Consider the following 21,831-nt stretch of genomic DNA (forward strand, 5'->3'; position numbering starts at 1 on the left):
GCCCCAAATGGGCTCTGTGTGAGGCCAGGAACTATCAGTTTACCAACATAACAAGTTCCCATTTAGTTTGCAAGGAGTATCTAGTAGCCCTTTCTATACTAATCCAATACCAGTCTTAAAGGGTCCCCTTTGACCTGTTTTTAGTCAAGATACCCCTAAGGCGTTGTCACATAGTGTTGTAATATTTTGGCTCCATGAATCAAGAATGATCCAGGGCCAGGCAATGAAATTCGCAAGTAGCAAGAGCATTAGCAAAGGGACATCCCTGGTGGCGCAGTGGTTAAGAGTCTGCCTGCCAATGCAGAGGACAAAGTTTCGATCCCTGGTCCAGGAAGATTCCACATGCTGCAGAGCAACTAAGCCCGTGCACCACAACTACTGAGCCTGCACGCCACAACTACTGATGCCCGCACACCCTAGAGCCTAGAGTTGTGTGCCACAACTACTGAGCCCACATGCTCTAGGGCCCACGTGCCACAACTACTGAGCCCACGTGCTGCAAGTACTGAAGCCTGCATGCCTAGAGCCCGTGCTCTGCAACAAGAGAAGCCACCGCAATGAGAAGCCCGTGCACCACAACAAAGAGTAGCCACCGCTCTCCACGACTAGAGAAAGCCCGTGCACAGCAACGAAGACCCAATGCAGCCAAAAATAAATAAATTGATTAATTAATTTTTTTAAAAAAAGAATGGAGGCTTTATAGGGAACATAGATAAAGGTATCCTTATATCAGCAAAAGAGGCAATAAGATAGCTATAAAAACAAAAATCAAAAGAATGCAGGTTAAAACATGACAACATATGGTCTTGTTCAGTGGATCTTGGGTAGAAGCTATCTATGTCTCATGTAGTCTTCTGTTTTACCTGGAAGTCTTAGGTGAATTGTGTCTCTTTCCAAAGACTTTCTACTTTGGAGGGTTCTTAAGAATCTTCAGTTTGAGTTCTCCTGCAGTGACTTTATTGCAGTGATTCAAGGATGGTTTATGCCTCTTTAATTAAGGGGCATGAATCCAAGGAACAACGCTTTGGAATATCACTACCATTCTAGTTAGCTAATAGGGTCTTTTCCATCAGGGTTCAAGAGCTGTCTTTCTCTTATATTTCTTCCAAAAGCCAGATCTTCAAGTTTTAGGTCATAAAAGGAATATTTAGATGTTTAGGAAAGGCTACTCATAGTTGCTGATGAGACTGTGTGTACTATATGAACTCCCTGCATGTCTACTTGGTCATGTCTATTTGTGATAAGATGGGCTCTAAAATTGGGGAAAATATTCCTAGATGCATGGCTGGCCTGTTAGTAATACATGAGAAGAGAGTCAGTGAAATTCAGAAGAAAAACTGATCTCATTGTCATTAAAGTCAATAGCAATGTCTTAGGACATAAAAATACAGGAGTCTCTAAGACCTTTGCTAATAGAGTTTTGGAATTCGCTTTGTATTTTCTGCCACTCCTGAAGATTGTACATAATATAGAACAGTGAAGTTTCTGTTTAAGTCGCAGGCTTTGCAAAGTTCTTAACAGCCTCGGGAAGGGGAATGGGATTAGAGACATAGGCTGGAATTCCCCAGGTCAGAAACAAAATCAAATAAATTTGTTTGCTATTGTTGGAGCCATAGCTCTCTGACAAGGAAAAGATTCAATCTACCCTGAGAATAAGCAAACAGGAGTTTGCCTCTGTCTAGAATGTAGAAAGCTGGAAAGAGTTTCACGCCCATCCTAACAACAAGAAAATGCCAGATAATGATATTTCTTAAACCCATTCAAGACCTGAGGTCATAATGCAACCAAAAAACCTGAAACCCCAAAAAAGACATACCCTTCCAAGAAGAGATGGGACATGAGCACTGACTCACATATGGCAGAGTACTGGGGGAAAAAAAGACACTAGGTGCCGTAGATGCCTGTAGGAAGAACCCAGCTAACATTTATAATGAACACTAAAGTTGGAGTGTGGACTTTATCCATGAGAGGATAAAGCCGTAGGAGCAGTAGACACAAATGGAGTTCACACAGACTCACAGGATCTTCTCCATGAACCTCCACCAGCTGCTGACAAGAATGACTGAAGCAGAGCAGGAAACTGGCAAATTCTCCTTCAGTGAGGCATGAATGAAGAGAAGTGGCCACCACTATGCAAACCCTTGGGACTTCCCTGGTGGTCCAGTGGTTAAGACTCTGAGCTTCTACTGCAGGGAGAGAGGGTTTGATCCCTGCTGGAGGAACTAAGATGCCACATGCTATGTGGCATGGCCAAAAAAAAAAAGTACAAACCTTATCCAGTCCCTATTCCCCTATGGATGAAGAGACTTAAGATATTGGAAGAGCAGAGAGAATCCTGTAATATCCAGGGCACTGGTGATGACCCATTGCAACTGGGGAAAATGTAAAGGAAAAAACCCTCTACTGCTGAGAGTGGAGCAAGAAACAGTCCTGTGCCCAGATCACTAAAGATCTCCTAGGATTAACAGAAGGGCAGAAACTCTCTCCTATATAATACCCACCAAGGTCTGGCGGCAGCCATCAGCAGAGCCGAGATGGGCGCTTACAAGTACATCCAGGAGCTACAGAGGAAGAAGGAGTCAGACACTATGTGCTTTCTGCTCAGGGTGCGCTGCGGCAGTACTGCCAGCTCTCTGCAGTGCACCAGGTCCCCTTTCTCCCCCCGCCCACCGGGCCCAAAGCCCGGGCCCACCGGGCTGGGGTACAAGGCCAACCAGGTTTATGTCATATATTGGATTCGCGTGTGTCGCAGTGACCGCAAACGCCCAGTTCCTGAGGGTGCCACCTATGACACACCTGTCCACCATGGTGTCAACCAGCTGAAGTTTGCTCGAAGCCTTCAGTCTGCTGCTGAGGAGTGAGCTGGACGCCACTGTAGGGCCCTGAGGGTCCTGAATTCTTACCGGGTTGGTGAAGATTCTACGTACAAATTCCTTGAGGTTATCCTCATTGATCCATTCCATAAAGCTATCAGAAGAAACCCTGACACCCAGTGGATCACCAAACCAGTCCACAAGCACAGGGACTTGCGGGGACTGACATCCGCAAGCAGAAAGAGCCGCAGGTTCCACCACACCATCCGTGGTTCTCGCTGCACGGCTTGGAGAAGAAGCAATACGCTCCAGCTCCACCGCTACCACTAATATAAGTAATGTTTGTAAAATTCTTACCTAATAAACAGTTTAGGACATTCATGTCTACTTTAAAGTGTTTTTTTAACTTGTCTGTTAAAACTAGTTGTCTGCAGATTGACTCATTGAATGCACTGTCAAATTATGAAAGTTTAAGTGCAATCATGTTTGAAGACTTTAAGTGATGGTATATCTTGTTTCTAATAAGGGAAATGCCTGTGTTTTTGCTTTATTAGGGAGTTGATATGTCCGTGTTTAAAATGCTGTTTGGTACAATAGGTGTAAAATAAACTCTGTAAAATAGGAGTGCAGAAACTAGTCATGTAGATTTGTTGGTGCATGCGATGAAACCTACAGCTTTACTGGGTGAGGCAATGCTCTGCTGGTTTACTCTGAAGTGGCTGTTTTATGGAGTTTGGCAAGGACAAACTTTTTAAATTGGACTTTCCTTGGAATTGTGAAGGACGTCCTGATCCTTTACCATGATCATATGCAGAAAAATAATGAGAGTTGACTAGAGCCCACATTTTTAGACTTAATCTAATATTCCATTTGTGTAACTGTTGCTTCTGAAAGGTGAAAAGTAATGCCACCATTTTTAAGAGAATTGAATAAACCTGTTGCAAGAGGGTTCTCTTAAATATGAAACAGATCCTAGTTAACCTAAATTAAATTGCCTTAGCCTCAATGGTACCTCTGAAGTTCACATAAAAGGTGGGAGCTCCTGGTTCAATCCCATGACTCTGGGATCTGTAGAATACTTAACTTCATGCAAAATAGTCATGGTATTTACACTGGTGTATCTTGAAACTAATGGAAATTGAACAGTAGATAAATGAGAAGGCAGTTATTAGCCCTAAGGTTTGTAAGCTAGTGATGCTAGAATTGGGAAATTGGTGTTCATCAGGTACCTTTCAAGTGTGAGAGGATAGAAAAAGCTTGGATCAAAATTTTACATGTTTTATCTGTAGTATTAGTTTGTGACCATTATGAACTCTCTAAGCTATCTTAGGGGGGGAAATAGGGTTGGTTTTATTTAAAAGTAACATTGCTAAGTCTAATCAGTGTTATCTTGGGTCAAGCCACTTTATCCATTCTCATAAGGCTACTGAGAAAAGTCATGTAGCTGGTGTCAACACAAGTTCAAATGGTTTCCAAAAAAATATCCACCAAATACAAGGCAGAGTTTGACTGCCAAAGGAGATTGAGCAGGATCATTGAGAAAGCTCTACCCCCAAAAACCTAGGTACACTGCCTAAGATTGAGACTGGACAAGAAAATAGAGAATCCCCTCTGTCCTCTACCACCAGGCTATTATGCACCAGGTAATAAACTACAGCAGCCTAGCCCTTGGGGAGAGGTAAGAGCATGGAGAGAGATCACCTCTGTGGCAGTGGCACACAGAGAAAACTGAGGTAGAAAAGCTGAGGGTAGAATTGAAACATTAAGAGAAATCCATTAGTACCAAGCCCTTCCTCTAAGCACAAGGTAATGCTAAAGGAAGTTGAAGTTTGTAGTGTGCACTGAAGGTAACCACAAAGCAATAACAAAACCCAAACTCAACTCAAATCCTGACTATATTGACTCAGTCCCCTGTGCAAACAGCCTAGAACAAGAAGTGTGCCTATTTCCTGGCCTAAATACTATTTACCTTAATCTCTACTATATGACACAAGAAGTACCTCTTTCAACAACAAAAAAATATGAAACACAAAGACTCAAATGAAAGGAACCCACCATCTAGAGACAAAGCAATCAACAGAACAGATACAGAGATGACACAGATGTTAGAATTACCACAGGGGGCATTTAAAATAACTATGATTCGTATCTTAAAGGTTCTAGTGGAACATTTGTGAGGTTTCAGGAAAGTGACAGAAACTATAAGAAATAAAAACTATTAGAAATAAATTTTAAGGTCTATTTAGAATATAGGTAACAGAAACACAGACGAAGGATGGGCTCATAAATAGACTAGACATAGTTGAGGAAAGAATCAATAAACTTGAAAATAGACCAATAGAAATTAGCTAAATGGTTTCATTATACTTGGAGTGGCGGCGTCCTCGGCCACTTCTCTGCACTATTTGGGTGGCCTCCTGAAGGCCCTGCACAGCAACTCCTACGTCAAGCTGAGCCAGCACTGGGACCAGCCCTTCTGGCGTGACAGTGAAGAACAGGAAAAATTATTGAAGAAAAGCTGTACATTGTATGTTGGAAATCTTTCCTTCTATACAACTGAAGAACAAATCTATGAACTCCTCAGCAAAAGTGGTGACATAAAGAAAATCATCATGGGCCTGGATAAAATGAAGAAAACAGCACATGGGTTCTGCTTTGTGGAATACTATTCAAGAGCAGATGCAGGAAATGCCATGCAGTACATAAATGGAATGTGTCTGGATGACCGGATCATTTGCACAGACTGGGACGCAGGCTTAAAGGAGGGCAGGCAGTATGGCCGTGGCCGTTCTGGGGGCCAGATGCGAGATGAGTATCGTCAGGACTACGATCTGGGAGAGGAGGCTATGGAAAGCTGGCCCAAACCTGTGAGTGGTGAGAGCCCCATCATGAAAAGCTCACTCCTTTGGCCTGTTGAATTTGATGTGCATTACCCAAGGTCTGCGAACCTTCCCATTTTTACCAAGCTTTAATCAATGTCTCTACTGAGCTGGAAGCCTCTTCATGGTTTTCCTCTTAAAAATTATTAAAGGACAGAATCCAAAAGAATGCCTTTAATTCTATAGTCTTCGCATCTTGGTCGTGTGTCAGATTACCAGAATAATTTACCAGGTCAAAAATTGTGCTCCTTAGCAGCAGACTTGACATATAATATTGATCTATCAGCCCAAAACACACTTCTTTTAGGAAGATTGGAAAAAAAATTTTAAGTGTTTACCATGTTTACTTCTAAGTAGGTCTACCTTGGGGCCTGGAATTACTATTTTAAAAATTTTAAGTTTGCATGAGATAAAGTTTAATAAGGGGAGTTTTGCTATGTAATGTGGCTTTGCTCTAAATTAGGAATAGATGTTTGATAACTGAATTTTTTTCTATGTTGAATTTTAATCTCGAAAGGAAAACTTAAGAGTCAAGGGAACTTCCTAAATAGTTGGTGCAAAAGTAAGCCTTAGGCAGTCGCAGGGGACACCACCTCTTATATGCTTTATATATCAGGAAATTAGGTCAGGACTTGAAGAGTATTTACTGAACACATTTTTCAAAATATGTGTTTTAGCTAACACTAAGAAAACCAAGGGTCTCTGTTATAGGGAACCTCAACTACTCTAAGGGCAAGGCGGACGCTGTCAGTAGGAAATGGGGAGGAAATTTCAGGAGATGTGAGTTAAAACATTGCCTTGACATGATGAAGGCTGCTGTGAGAGCCATCAGATCTATTTTTTTCATTTTCAAACTGTCCTTGGGAATTGAGTGGGGTTTTTTTTGTTGTTTTTAAAAAATGACTTAAAGATCAAGACAGTGCTTAACAAAAACAAAATCAGAAATGTTTCCCTGGGGAAATGTTTTGGCTAATTGTCATACTGAAGTCTGTCTTGTTTTTTCCCTAATTGTGCTAAGTTTCAGAGCCTGGATAGTGAGCTGGTGGTCTCTACAGAAAAGGGAGTCTAGAGGATTTATTTTGCATTTAAGGCAAGAGAGAATTTCTCTAATATTATATGAACTATTGCTCATTTTAAACTGGTAGTCTAGTATAATTTTCCCTGACATAAGTGAAATTTTTTCATCTAGCAACAAAGTATCTCTTAGTTTCCAGTAGCCTGTGAAGTTGGGGCTGAAATATCTCAATATGAACATCTTTCAAGTTACAGTAAGTGTATGTTTTCTCAAATTTAAACTGGCTATTTGAACTTTAAAAGATATCTAAATTAGTTGTACGTATTTAGGAAAATATTTGTAAATATCTAATTTAATGAAGACATATAATTCATTATTAAAATCTTTTTACACTGTAGTTTGAGTTAATATATTATATATTTTGCAGTAAAACATAACTCAGATTTCTATAGGCCTTAAAACCACAGCAGTGGTTCCTATTTGAATTGTCTTCTGTAAAAGATTTCAATAAAATTGGACCAACTTAAAAAAAAAGAAAGAAATTAGCTAAATGGAACATGACGATAAAAAAGGAATTTTAAAAAAACAGAGAATTCAAGATCTGTGAGACAATAATGAATGTTTAATCTACAAATACTGGAAGCCTAGAAAGTGAAGAGGGAGAGAACAGGACAGAAGAAATACTGGAAGAGTTCATGGATGAGAAATTTCTAAAAATAAAAAAAGACATCAAACTACAGATCAAGATGATCAGAGAATCCCAAAGAGGACAAACAACAAGTAGGAAAAAAAAAAAAAAAAAACTTCTGAAACCAAAGATAGAAAATCTTAAAGGCAACCAGAATAGAAAGATCTATTATATATAAAGAGACAAAGACTAACATTAGCAGGCTTTTAGTCAGAAACTGTGCAAGCCAGAAAACAAGGGAAGCATTTCTTTACTGAAAGAAACTGTTGGCCAGAATTCTATACTCAACAAAAAGTATTTTTTTCAAAAGTGAAGGTGAAATACTTTTTAGTTAAGCAAAAGCAGGCCAAATTCATTACCAGCACATCTGTGCTACAAGATATGCTAAAGGAAATTCTTCAGGTAGAAGGAACATAATCTCAGAGATTTAGATCTACATAATGAAATGAAAAGTGCCAGCAATAGTTAAAATGAAGGTAAATGTAAGTTTTTGTGTTATTTTTAATCATATAAGGATAATTAACTGTCTAAAGAAAGAATATAGAAATGTAATGTGGGTTACAGCACAAGTAAAAAGTATGGCATTACCACCAAAGATAGGAGAAGGAAACTCTCTCCTGCATAAAACCTGCCAAGGATATAAGTCAAAGTCTGACTGTCACAGGAAAGAAAGACAGGATCACTAAGAAAGTCCTGACTCTGAGAAAGAAAGATTATTCATTGGAGGAAAGGCAAAAAAATGTTCTTTTCAACAAATGATTCTGGAACAAGTGGACATCCATACGAAAAAAGAGAATTTACCCATACTTCACACCATTTACAGAAATAAATCCATTGGAGAATGGATCAGAAAACTAAATGCAAAACCTGAAACAATAAAGTATCTAATGGAAAACATAAAACTTATTATCTTGGATTCTTAAATATGACACAAGCCACTGCCTAGGGGAAAGTATTTGTAAAACACATATCTGATAAAGGACTTATATCTAGAATATAATATTAACAATTCTCAATGTTCAATAATAAAAAGACAAGTTTTGAATGAGTAAAAGATTTGTGTAGACACTTCACTGAACAAAAATTTTAACTGTCAAGTAAGCCCATGAAAAAATGCTCAACATTATTTGTCTTGAGAAAGATGCAAATTAAAATACAAAGAGATACCACTACATAACCTATTAGAATAACTAGAAAAAAATTTTTTAACTGACAATACCAAGTGTTGACCAGGATGTGGAGCAACTGGAACTCTCATACGTTGCTGTATGAGAAGGTAAAGGCACTTTACAAAGAAGTTTGAAAATTTCTTACAAAGTTAAACATGCACTTACCATTACAGCCCAGCAATACAACTCCTAGGTATTTACTCAAGAGAAGTAAAACCCTATGTTCACATAAAAGCATGTATGTAAATGTTTGTAGCAGCATTATTTATAACCACCAAAAACTGTAAATAACTCTTCTTCAACTCATGAATAGATAAGCAAATTATGGTACAAGCATTCAATAAAAAGAAACTATAGATATATACAATGACACGAATGAACCTCAGAATAATGCTGAGTGAAAGAAACCAGGCTTGAAAGGCTATATACTTTAGCTTCTGTTCATAAGACATTCTGGAAAATGCAAAATTATAAGAATAGAAAACAGATCAGTGGTTTCTAGGGGCAGAGGCTAGAAGGAGAGTTGCTGACAAAGGGTAATGAGGGAATCATTTCAGGTGATAGAAATGTTCTATGTCTTGATTCTGGTAGTGATTACATGACTGTATGTGTTTGTCAAATCTCATAGAATTGTACGCTGAGAGAGAAACTTTTTCTGAATGCAAATTATAGCTCAATAAATTTGACTTTTAAAAATACCTTTGCCAGTAGTTATGAGAAATCTGTTTGGAGGTGTCTATACTACCTTCACAATTTTACCAAGATTATGCTGGTGACAAATGAGACATGAACCAGAAACACCTTCAGTAGTTTCACACCCATATAGATTAAGTATAGTATCCAATTTATCCTTACTCTGGTGGATAATTTCATGAAAATTTTTTGCAAGGTCCCATTTGAGCACCTCTGTTGCTAACAAGAAGCCAGAGTGCCAGGGACTATTCTCGTGTGATTTACATCCAGATTTCTCCTAGTATCTTCTTCTGACTCTGAAGCTAACCAGTGCCATTCTAGAATAGATTTTTTGAAACTCTGCAAAAACTTGGTCTCAGGGTTCCATAGGGGCTGGGATATTAGCAAGGGCTGCCTATGAGGCATAATGATCAGCCTGAGCATTTCGTTTGGCTTCCATGTTATCCTCCTTTGCATGAGCTTCTAGCTTTAGAGTAGCCATCTCCTTAGAGAGCATTAGATCACTCGAAAGTTCTTTAAGCTGCTGACCATTTTTAAAGGGTTCCTACCAAAGTTAAAAACTTTTGTGGTATCCAAAGCATTTCAAAACCATGAACTTATCCAAAATCATATCTACTCTCATTGTATGCGTTAAATCTCCTAGCCCTAGCTAATTGACAAGCTCTGATGGGGACAATGAGTCCTGCCACCTGCACAAATTTTGCCTCTGGCAAGAGGTCATATTTTGAAGTGTGAAGTCACACCTGTTACAGTGCATCCCACCTGTTTCAGTTTTAAGGTATGACTTGTCAACAAACAAGATTCAGTCTGCATTTCCTGAAGTGATTTTAGTAAATCAGTTTGGGGCACAGTTCACAAGCAGAGGTTGAACATTTATGAGTTTCTCCTTCTTCAGATTATGGAAGAATAACAGGATTTTAAAGACCACAACGATGATGGAAGAACATAGTAGGATTTCATAAGAAGTAACCCTACTTGCTGAGAGTGTTGCCTGTTATCAGTGTGCAATGAAGATTATACAGCATGAGGGACCATTAGGTTAAAGGACACCCTAGAACCAAGTCAACCGAAACCTCCACTAGTTTAGCTGCCGCAGCTGTTGCCCTCAGGCAAGGCCAGCAGGTTTTGCCACTGAGTCAAGAGACTGTAGTAGCTATTGGTGTTTGATGAATGCCAAGAAGGTGAAAGAGAACTCCAAGGTCTTGTTCAAGGGTTTACAGAGAAGTGGTTTGGTTACCCATTATTTAGTAAAATCATATGATGGCAAGGCAATTTCAGTAGCCAGTGAGATCCAGGAATCTTTTTAAATGTCTCTTTGTACTAGTCCAGGAAATTTTTTAACAGGTTGTAGTCTGTCAAATGTAAGGGATATACTGCTGGAAAAGTCATGTTTTAGCTAATAACAAAATTGTAACTTTGGTCAGGGGGAGAAATCTTACATCTTTCCAAGCTAAAATAGTAAATCGATAGCAGGATTAGTCTTAGAGCACACCTCATCTTTGGAACACAAGCCCAGCCGCTCCGCAGCATGTGGGATCTTCCCGGACCGGGGCACAAACCCATGTCCCCTGCATCGGCAGGCGGACTCTCAACCACTGCGCCACCAGGGAAGCCCTACACCTACCATTTTAACCTTCTAACAAACTATGTCATCTACTTCTTTGTGGTGACTATGGTTAATTGTCAATCTGCTCACTCCCCAAGAGCAGGAAACTTCTCTGTTTTATTTTCACTGGTATATCCAAAACACCTAGAAGAGGACCTGGCACATCACAGGTGCTTTAAAAATATCTAAGGAACAAGTAAAGAACTTTAAAAAGAACCTGGCTTGTCCAAGTCCATCCAGGCTGCTATAACAAAATACCACAGACTGAGTAGGTTATAAACAACAGAAATTCATTCCTCACAGTTCTGGAGGCTGGAAGTCCGAGATCACAGTGCCAGCATGTTTGGCTGAGGGACTTTTCTGGTGGCAGACTTCTCATTGTGACCTTACGTGGACAAAGGGACAGGGGGACACAAACATTCAGACTATAGCATGGCCCATAGTCAGTGCTATATAAGTGTTAGTTCTCAAGGAGGAATATCTAGAGGAAAATAAAGAAGAAGAAAGAATTTTTGAACATAAAAATAAAATTCTCAGTTGTTAAATTAGCAAACCCAACCCTTCTTTAATTCACTTTAATTTAGGAGAAGCCAGTTGGTAAAGTTACATTTGCATGTAATTTAAAAGAGTTTTGTTTCTTACAACCATAAATAACAATTCTTTTAACAGAATGTCCAGGCAGCAGTTCCTCTGGATCTGCCTTAATGACATATTTTAATTAGCAGATATTGGCATATAAACAGGAACAAAGCCCTTCACAACATTCCTTTTCAGATACAGAGGAAAAGTTGATATCTTAAAAACATCATCTCTAGGGCTTCCCTTGGTGGCGCAGTGGTTGAGAGTCCACCTGCCGATGCAGGGGACACGGGTTCGTGCCCCGGTCCGGGAAGATCCCACATGCCGCGGAGCGGCTGGGCCCGTGAGCCATGGCTGCTGAGCCTGTGCGTCCGGAGCCTGTGCTCCGCAACGGGAAAGGCCACAACAGTGAGAGGCCCGCATACTGCAAAAAAAAAAAAAAAAAAGAAACATCATCTCTATAGCTAACTAACTGTTAGTTTGCTAGGGCTGACATAACAAAGCACCACAGATTGGGAGGCTTAAACAACAGGAATTTAGTTTCTCACAATTCTGGAAGCCAAACGTTTGAGATTAAGGTGTTATCAAGGTTAGTTTCTTTTGAAACCTTTCTTCTTAGCTTGTAGATGTCTGTCTTCTCCCTGTGTCTTCACATGGTCTTCCTTCATATGTGTCTGGGTTCAAATTTCCTCTTCTTATAAGGATACCAGTCATATTGGATTAAGGCCTGCCCTAATTTTAACTTAATTACCTCCTTAACGACTATCTCCAAGTACAGTCATATTCTGAGGTACTGAGGGTTAGGGATTCAACATATAAATTTGGGGGGAACATAGCTCATAACACTAGTAAAATTTAAAAAGAAAGATATTTGTATTGACAAGGGATAAAATTAAGGAAGATCTATGCTTAGCTAAGCCTAATAGGACAAAGAATACTAGGTACAACACAGGGCTCTTTTGATATCTGTTCAAAGTCGTCAACTTCAAAGTACATATTTGGAACAAATATAAAATTTCTTCCATATTTTGTGCCTTTTACTGTACATTGTACCTAGACAATGCTACTTTCTAGGAGCATTATTTGAGCAGCTTCTGAAATTTTGAAGAAAGGACTGTTATTTGAGGAAGAAAATGCTTTTTGTAAATGCCATACAGTTTTTTCTCTATTAAAAAATAAAGAAAATGGATGATTTTGAAATATCACTGTTTCCTGAGTTTACACACTTTCATAAGAAATCAGGCAGGCATTTTAAAATTATCTGATTCAAGAAGTGTGGTTGTCTTTTTTAAAGTCATTGTTAGTGAGTAACATATCTTTAGCCCTCTGACCATTAGTGATCTGTAATCTCTAGAGTTATTATATATACTTCCCTATAATGAAAGGAAATGATATAATAACTGTATAATTGTAGTGAATCCCTATTTGATCGTCTGCCCTGTTCAGTCCTCTTTCTTGGAATTGTCCTTTTCCCCACTTCACATGGTTACACAGGGAGCAATTGCCAATGTTGCTTTATCATCTGAAAAGTAGACACCTGTGCAAACTGAACCAGTGATCTGGCATCTGGATCAAAAGTCTATTCAGGGGACTTCCCTCGTGGCACAGTGGTTAAGAATCCGCCTGCCAATGCAGGGGACACAGGTTCGAGCCCTGGTCGAGGAAGATCCCACATGCCGCGGAGCAACTAAACCCACGAGCCACAACTACTGAAGCCTGCACGCCTAGAGCCCATGCTCCACGACAAGAGAAGCCACCACAATGAGAAGCCCATGAACCACAACGAAGAGTAGCCCCCGCTTGCCACATTTAGAGAAAACCCTAGAGAAAACGTTGCACCTAGAGAAACACCTAGAGAAGATGTTGCACGCAGCAATGAAGACCCAATGCAGCCAAAAAAAAAAAAAAAAGTCTATTCAGGTGTCAAGAAATAAAAAGACAACCCCCAGAATGGGAGAAAATATTTGCAAATCATATATCTGTTAAGGGGCTTGTATCCAAAATAAAGAGTTCTTTCACTCAACAACTATCCCATGGGAAACAGATTTCTATAGATATTTCTCCAAAGAAGATATACAAATGGCTAATAAGCACATGAAAAGATATCAAACATCATCAGTCATCAGGAAAATGGAAGTCAAAAACCACCAAAAAATACCATTTCACACCCACCAGGATGGCTATAATCAAAAAGACAACAGTAACAAGTGTTGGCAAGAATGTGGAGAGGGCTTCCTGGTGGTGCAGTGGTTAAGAAACCGCCTGCCAATGCAGGGTACACGGGTTCAAGCCCTGGTCCGGGAAGATCCCACATGCCACAGAGCAACTGAGCCCGGGCGCCACAACTACTGAGCCTGTGCTCTAGAGTCTGCGAGCCACAAATACTGAGCCTGTGTGCCACACCTACTAAAACCCGCACGCCTGGAGCCCGTGCTCCACAACAAGAGAAGCCACCGCAATAAGAAACCCGTGCACCGCAACGAAGAGTAGCCCCTGCTCGCCACAACTAGAGAAAGCCCGCGTGCAGCAGCAAAAACCCAATGCAGCCAAAAATAAAATTAATTAATTAATTAAAAAAAAAAAAGAATGTGGAGAAATTGGGACCCTCATACGCTGCTGGTGAGATTGAAAAATGGTGCAGCCACCTAGGAAAACATGGATAAACCTTGAAAACATTGTACTAAGTGAAAGCACCAAGACACAAAAGGCCACATATTGTATGATTCTATTTATATGAAATGTCCAGAATAGGGAAATACATAGAAACAGAAAATAGATTAGTGGTTGCAAGGAGATGGGGGTAGAGGGGAAACAGGAAATGACTGCTAATGGGTATAGTGCTTCTTTTGGGAATGATTCTTTTTTTTAATCAATCAATTAATTAATTAATTTTTGGCTGCATTGGGTCTTCGTTGGTGCGTGAGGGCTTTCTCTAGTGGTGGCAAGCGGGCTACTCTTCGTTGTGGTGCACGGGCTTCTCATTGCGGTGGCTTCTCTTGCTGTGGAGCATGGGCTCTAGGCATGTAGGCTTCAGTAGCTGTGGCACATGGGCTCAGTAGTTGTGGCTCACGGGCTCTAGAGCGCAGGCTCAGTAGCTGTGGCTCACAGGCTTAGTTGCTCTGCGGCATGTGGGATCTTCCCAGACCAGGGCTCGAACGCATGTCCCCTGCATTGGCAGGCGGATTCTTAACCACTGCGCCACCAGGGAAGTCTTGGGATGATTCTTATTTGGAATTGGTTAGTGGTGACTGAGACATAATTTTGTGAATATACAGTAAATTCTCATTTTTCATGGTAGTTATGTTGTGTAAAATTGCCACAAACACTGAATTAGTGACTACGGAGGCATTGCTCCTAAGGCAAACATAGGATTAGGTTTCCAAAGCTTCTGGTCATAACATTTTCATCAGTCAATCATACATTACCTTGTTTTGTGTGTGTTTCTGTTTAAAGACACCTTACTTAATATAGATTTCTTTTAAGTAATTATATTTAGTATTTCTTTATACTAAAACACCAGCCAAGAAGAGTTTAACATTTTCCTCACCCGGGTAATGTGACAGTAAATTTCTTTGGCTTTCAGCATCACGACTATGCTATCTACTATACTTATGCTTTTTTAAAGTTGGTTATCATCTCATGAATCCACAAATTTAGCCACTTTTCCATCTTCTCCATAGTCTCATCACACTATATAGGTGTTACATCAATACTTGGCAAATGGCCTATTCCTTTTTCTGGATGTACAGCATTGTTGATTCATTAATATTGAACTCATAGCTAACAGCACTAGAACTTTTGCCTGAAAAACAATTATCTAACATGCGTTTTCTCTGTCAGACCCCTCCCAGCCTTCCTGTGTTTAGGAACGCTAGACTGCCCTTCAGCCCTACACTTGGGGGCCGTTCAAACCAGCAACATCACTAACAAAAACACAAAAATGCTAAACATGAGCCCTCAATAGACTACAAAAAGGGTACTTGTCTTTAGTATGAGAGTGTGTGTCCAGCAATTCAAATTTTTCACCATTCTGCACAGGTCCATGAATGAGAGACTATACGAAAAAAGACTGAGTTGTACACTTAAGAGTGAACTTGATAGTGCTGTGGAACCCAAGTTCATATGCCCGAAGCACAGTGAGACCAAACAAACCAAAACATCAGAGTTTGGAGCAGAGAAGGGTTTATTGCAGGGCCAAGCAAGGAGAGTGGTAGCTCAGGCTCAAAAAGCCCAAACTCCCTGATGGTTTTCAGAGAAGAGTTTTTATAGGCAAAATTTGGGGGGAGGTCTGCAGGATGTGTTATCTTCCTCTAATTGGTTAGTTAGTGGGGAGGTAACAGGGTGGTGTTCCAGGAATCTCAATCATCAACCTTCTGGTTCCAACCAGTCTGGGGTCCAGTGCTTGTGCTCTGCCTGAGGTTACCATCCTCCACCAGGGTGGGGCCTTAGTTCCTACAGAAGAGTTCAGAGATATGTATCAGATTGTTATGTATATCCCTTGAGGAGGAATCAGGACCCTGCCCCATCACTGCATTATTTTTTCTTGACTGCCTTTCCTTTATTTCTGCAATCCCTCACTCCCCTAATTAGTAGCTGCTTGAATATGCCCTTTGCCACAACCTTCAGGGAAGGTTATAAAGCCTTTTTCCTACAAACAAAAAACAGGGAACATGGAAAAATATTTGTACCTGGTAGGGTCCCACAGGGTCCTGCTCAGTTTCAATAGTATGTGAATTTTAAAAGTATATCTCATTAAAGCTGGTTTTTTTTTAACTTAAAAAAAGAAAAATATCAAGTATTTCAGTAGGCAATTCTACAGGTAACACATAGAACTCATGACTATCTGTACCTTTTCTTCTATGTATCCTGTGAAACAGAAAAATACCATTCTGTTCCATGAAAGAACTTTCTGGGCTCCTTACAGTGCTCCAGACCCTGGTTGCTACCCTCTAGAGGCCTGCTTGTCCAATTCTTTCTTTGATTGCACTGTAATCAATGCTCCCTTCTTGCTTAAGCTGGCTCAGGTAGATTCTATTTTTTGCAACCAAAATAATTCTAATTAATATAATAGATTCTCTTAGAGAAATTTCTGGGATCTTTTGATGAAATGATGAACAAGTATAACTGGGTCAACTAGAACTTGAAGAGATATTGAGATGGCTGTTAACCATCAGACTGAATTCCTTGAGAACAGGATATCATCTTGGTCTTTGGTCTACCCAGTTAGACCTACCATCCATTCCCTGTAAGGGAAATGTTGAGAGCTATCAGGTATTCCTGGCCCTGCATATAGTGTATTAGAATCCCTAGAACAAGCTCTCTTTAGGAATGGTGACAACTCACTTTCTGGTCCTGCCTCTATCACCTCTGTGAGACCTCTGTAAAATGAGGAGATCAGAAAAACAATCAGTTCCTAAGGCCTCTTGTAGCTCTGATATTTTTTGTTATGTAAATTAAACATACTCTTAAAATAGTTCATATACTGTAGATCATCTTACTAAACCCTCCTTCATGGCCATCACAGAAGATAAATGTCAACTCAGGCTAACTGAGCCCAGTCCATCCAAATCGACTTACAGTGTCCAAACAAACTCTATTCCAGCTCTCAGCTGAGTTAGCAAATCCCTATTAAGACTAGAATTGATAATTTAAGTGTTATTTTTGTGGAGAGACCTTTGGGGTATTTTTATCTTGATAGGACAAAAAAGGGATTATAAGTCTCATTCTTCCTCCCCCCTCCCCCCACAAACATTCAGTATCTCCACTGTCCAAGAGCCCAAATGAGATTTCCCAGGTGATCTGAGCCACTGGTACACAGCAGTCTGGGAGGTGCTGGGTGGAGCAGTGGTTCTCAAAGTTTAACCTATAGCAGGATCCCCTGGAGAGCTTGTTAAAAAACAGATTGCTGGGCTCCACTCCAGAGTCTCTGATTCAGTAGGTCCCAGGATGGTCAAAAATTTTACATTTCTAGCTGGTGTCCGAGCAACATGTTGGTTCGGAAACAAACTTTGAAAACCACGGAAGAAGAAATTCTCAAGGAGTTGACTCTTGGAGTCAGGTAATATTGCCCCTGAGAGGTTGTCAAGTTGGGGCATTGTTGTAAGAGACATTGCAGAGCCTCCATAATGGTTTTCACTGTGGTCTTCATCCTTCCTATTTTTAGCTTTCCTAGAGAGAGTTAGGGAGCTTCTCTTAAGAGCTTTCTAAAGCACTAGGCATATCTCCTTTCAAAGTCCCATGACATGACATACAATTGAAAGAAACCTGTTCCCTCCTGAAGCATCTGCCTGATTGCTATGTAATGTGAGAATAGTTCCTTAATGAAACTGGTACGTTCAAGCCTCACATGAATATTTTATGCCACATCCTTTATCAGGTAGTGACTCCCCTCCCCTTAGGTTGATCTTAGAGATGGAATGTTCTGATACTCCTTTATGAGTGCCTACTATGCACAAGGTACCAGATTAAGGGCTACGGGAGCTGCAGATGCCTAAATGTACTGGCCACAATGCATTTATATTGCACAGTGGAATTAAGGGCACAAAGTAGAAGATGGCCTGTGGCATTAGGAGGGCATGGGCAAAATTCTGTCAGTGTCTGGAAGTGGTCACATTTTGAGGAGGGAATTGTGGATAACTTCATTGCATAGCTTTTTTTTTTCTTAAGGTTTTGAGAGCTTCTGGAAATTTGGCCCTCTGTCGCCTGGTGTTTAGTGCTTTTTACGATACTATGAATGATTAATCTAACATTAGTAGTATAACATTGTCTCTCTAAGAAATAAAAAGAGAGATAGCTGCATAGGACCAAAGAAAGCAAAGGGCTACTTACCGAATAAGAACTGGGACGTGATAGTAAGGTAACTTGTTACCCTTAGTAGTTCAGTGGAACTCCCTTTTCTAACTTTGTCTATTCCTCTTCCACCTCTCTCATAGACACCTCCACCCACATTGCCAGTTATCAGCTTACCCATGGGCTAAGCTAGCTGGGCAGTTTGCAATTTTAGAAAGGCCAGAGAAAAAGAGCATAAAAACAGGTTGCTCACCTTATAATTTGGAGCTGTTGGAACAAACATACTTGCAATTCCACTGTGACCTGCATTTATATTTAGTCTTAGAATAAATAGCATTGTGCATACCAGTCTCGAGTATTTCAAGACAGATATAAGTAAGAATGTGTGTGAAATCCAAACTGTGGAAAAACTTTCCACTTAATATGTATTTAGTTCAGTTAGATACAAGTTTCTGATCATACTTAAATCTGAGACGGAGGGAAAAGTATCTTAAACTTTTTAATTAAGATATAATTGATACATTTAAAGATTAAATATCTTTAATTAAGATATAATTATATGTTTAAGATAATTAAAATTGTATTAGTTTCAGGTGTTCAACATAATGATTCAAAATAGGTATATATTGCAAAATGATCACCGCTGTAAGTCTAGCTAATACACATTACCACACAGAGTTATAACCTTTTTTTGTGTTGAGAACGGTTAGAACTTACTGTCTTAGCAACTTTCAAATATACAACACAGGATTATTAACTGTGGTCACCGTGCTGTACCTTGCATCCTCAGGACTTATTGATTTTATAACTGGAAGTTTGTACCTTTGACCCCTTTACCCATTTTGCCCCTCCAGAAACCGTCAGTCTGTCCTCTGTACCTATGAGTTTGTTTGTTGTTGTTTTTTCAGATTCTACGTATAAGTAAGATCATATGGAATTTGTCTTTCTTTTTCTGACTTATTCCACTAAAAGTATCTTAGATTTTATTAGCAGCAGGTGGGGGGAAAAAGGTACTTATACCAAATTACTATATGATAAGGAAAAATTTAAATGTGCTCTTAATACACAATGCTATGTTTTTTTAAAATTTTATTTAACTACTCTATGTATATTTCATTTCAAAAGTCAGAGTAGAGCAAAAGAGACTGTACTGTGATAAATAGTTCTGTTTTTTAAACCAAGTGAATGATCTTTCAGTTTCCTTTTAATTCCACATCCTGAGAGACTGCACCAGTGTACCCCAGTCTTTAATTTAAGTGATTTTTTTGAGGCATTTATGATCTTACCTCCTAACTGCTGCTTCTGATTAGGCATACTGGTCCACTCAGAGCTAAGCTTCCCTCTTATACAACATCCAAGAAAAAATACTTTAAAATTATTTATAGAGCTGTGTCAATGGAATTGAGGCTATGGTAACCTTAGCTGAAATATGGAAATCTATGTGATATAATAGAAGACACAATACTAAGTTCTGTCACTAACGAGCTATGAGACTTTGAACGGCTCACTTCAAATCTCTGGGTCTTAGTCTCTTCATCTATAAAATAGAGTGACTGGACTTCATATGTGTTCTGAACTAGAATCTTCTGGAGAGTTTCTTAAAAGTATCCATGCCCAGTCTCCCATGCCTAGCTCCTGTACTCCAGATCACCCCATCCAAGACCAGCAGGTATGTTCTGAAAAAGCTCTCAAGGTCATTCTGGATGGCCTTCTGGATCCTCCCTCCTCCCTTTTCTAAGATTCTCCAAGGCTATGAAATATATCTTTATTTTTTTCTAATTTTATCTCAAAGTGGAGCCAAGTAAGAGAAACACTTAAAGCACTTCAATAAAAACTTGGATATTTATTTTTAAAAGATGCCTTCCTGTCTTATTTGGATTGAAACCTTAGAATTTCAAGCTCCCAGAGGCCATTATACATGTAGGCTACCCCCAGAGCTTTAGAAATGAGACATAATTCTATATTGTTTTAAAACTGTCCAAACTTTATTGGCCTCAACACTTGGCTTATTTTCATACTGGAATGTCCTCTCTTTTTTTTCTTAACTTTGTTAAGAAAAAGAAAGAGTATCCTTTCTAGCTTGGATTTAACCATAATCAAAACAACATTTGTTAAATACCCTTTTGTGTCTGACACAATGCTAGAGGATACATAAAGCAAGTGAAAAAGAAATTATTGCTGTTCTCTGAAAACACATTCCAAAATCCGTAGCATAAATAGCAAACCGTGAAGGTTTATGATTTCATGATTCAGGTATAGAATTTTGTCTTGACCCATCATGGATTCCTTATTTTCCAAAACACTTGAATGTTTATAATCTTTTTTTCCACACAGATCAATAAATAAACTAAAATTTATTAGTTTATTTGATAAATAAACTAAAAAACAGGTCCTAGTTTTGTCTTGCAGGCTCTTCAGTTGTGGTATGTGAACTCTTAGTTGCAGCACGCATGTGGCATCTAGTTCCCTGACAGGGATTGAACGCCGGCCCCTGCATTGGGAGCACAGAGTCTTATCCACTGTGCCACCAGGGACGTCCCTGGATCCCTTGTCTTCTGTGAGCAACTTGAGTTCAGGAAATGTGGAGGATCATTGTAGCCTCGATGCCTAGCGCACTGCCAGGCACAAAGTAGGTGCTCGATAAATGTTTGAATACATGATGCGTTGCCTCCTTCCTCCGGCCAATTCTCCAAGGCAAAAGTAGGGGAAGCAATTGAAGCAGCAGGTTGCCTTGACTGCTCTGAATCTTCACACAGGGCACGGGAGAGTGATCAGCCACCTTTCCTCAGTGTGAGTTCCTCATTTCTGGGGTTTCCTTCCAAGTGGTGATGCTTTGAAAAAAACAGGTGAGATACTGTGGATACGCAACCACATGATTGATTATTTTCATTGACTTCAAGGATTCTTTTCATTGCTGTCTGATCTCTGGGGCTGCTCAAGCTTGCTTGCTTTTGTAGCAACTGCAGCAGTGACAGCTTTGGAATAGTTCACAGCTGCTAACTGTTGTTCATGCTTACGCAGCTTTGTACACCTGGCATCTCACAGAGCGCCTGTATTTAGGATCAGTAGGGTTTAATAGATGTTTGCTAAATTCAGTTGCAGAGGCTGCTGTGTCTGAAAAATACAGATGCCTTGGTTCCCAATTAAATCAGGTTCTGGTTTAATTGGGCTTGAGTGCCGCCTTGCATCAGAATGTTTAAAAGGTTTTCAGGTGATCAGAAGACCAAGGCTAAGAACTATTGAACAGACTTCTCACACGCTGCCCCTTATTAAGAGGGAGATGAGCTGTTCATCAAAAGCCACAGGGGGGGGACTTCCCTGGTGGTCCAGTGGTTAAGACCCCGAGCTTCCACTGCAGGGGACACGGGTTCAATCTGGTAGGGAACTAAGGTCCTGTATGCTGCGTGGCATGGCAAAAAAAAAAAAAAAAAAAAGGTGTTGAAGAGAGATTAGCACCTAATAGGAATTTTCTCTTTGATGGAGTCAGAATTCAAAGCTTAGAAATAGGGGTTGGTACAGAGAGAAATGGTCGCCATTGTCACACCCTTTAAGTACACCTCTCAAGGGCATCATGTTGATCCTAAGATCCCAAATCCTTAG

The 21,831-nt window shown here is 39.9% G+C and overlaps 2 pseudogenes across 2 annotated transcripts; both read left to right on the plus strand.

Moving 5' to 3' along the window:
* Positions 1 to 2,534: 2,534 nt before the first annotated feature.
* On the plus strand, positions 2,535 to 3,143 carry LOC307182316 (large ribosomal subunit protein eL15-like; annotated as a pseudogene). Its single transcript has one exon. The product of its transcript is annotated as a large ribosomal subunit protein eL15-like (transcript).
* Positions 3,144 to 3,475: 332 nt separating this feature from the next.
* LOC307182318 (nuclear cap-binding protein subunit 2-like) lies at positions 3,476 to 5,691 on the plus strand (annotated as a pseudogene). Its single transcript has 2 exons — positions 3,476 to 3,497; positions 5,187 to 5,691. The product of its transcript is annotated as a nuclear cap-binding protein subunit 2-like (transcript).
* Positions 5,692 to 21,831: the final 16,140 nt, after the last annotated feature.

Source organism: Stenella coeruleoalba (assembly GCF_951394435.1).
Source record: "Stenella coeruleoalba genome assembly, chromosome: 2".
Classification (NCBI taxonomy): Eukaryota; Metazoa; Chordata; class Mammalia; order Artiodactyla; family Delphinidae; genus Stenella; species Stenella coeruleoalba.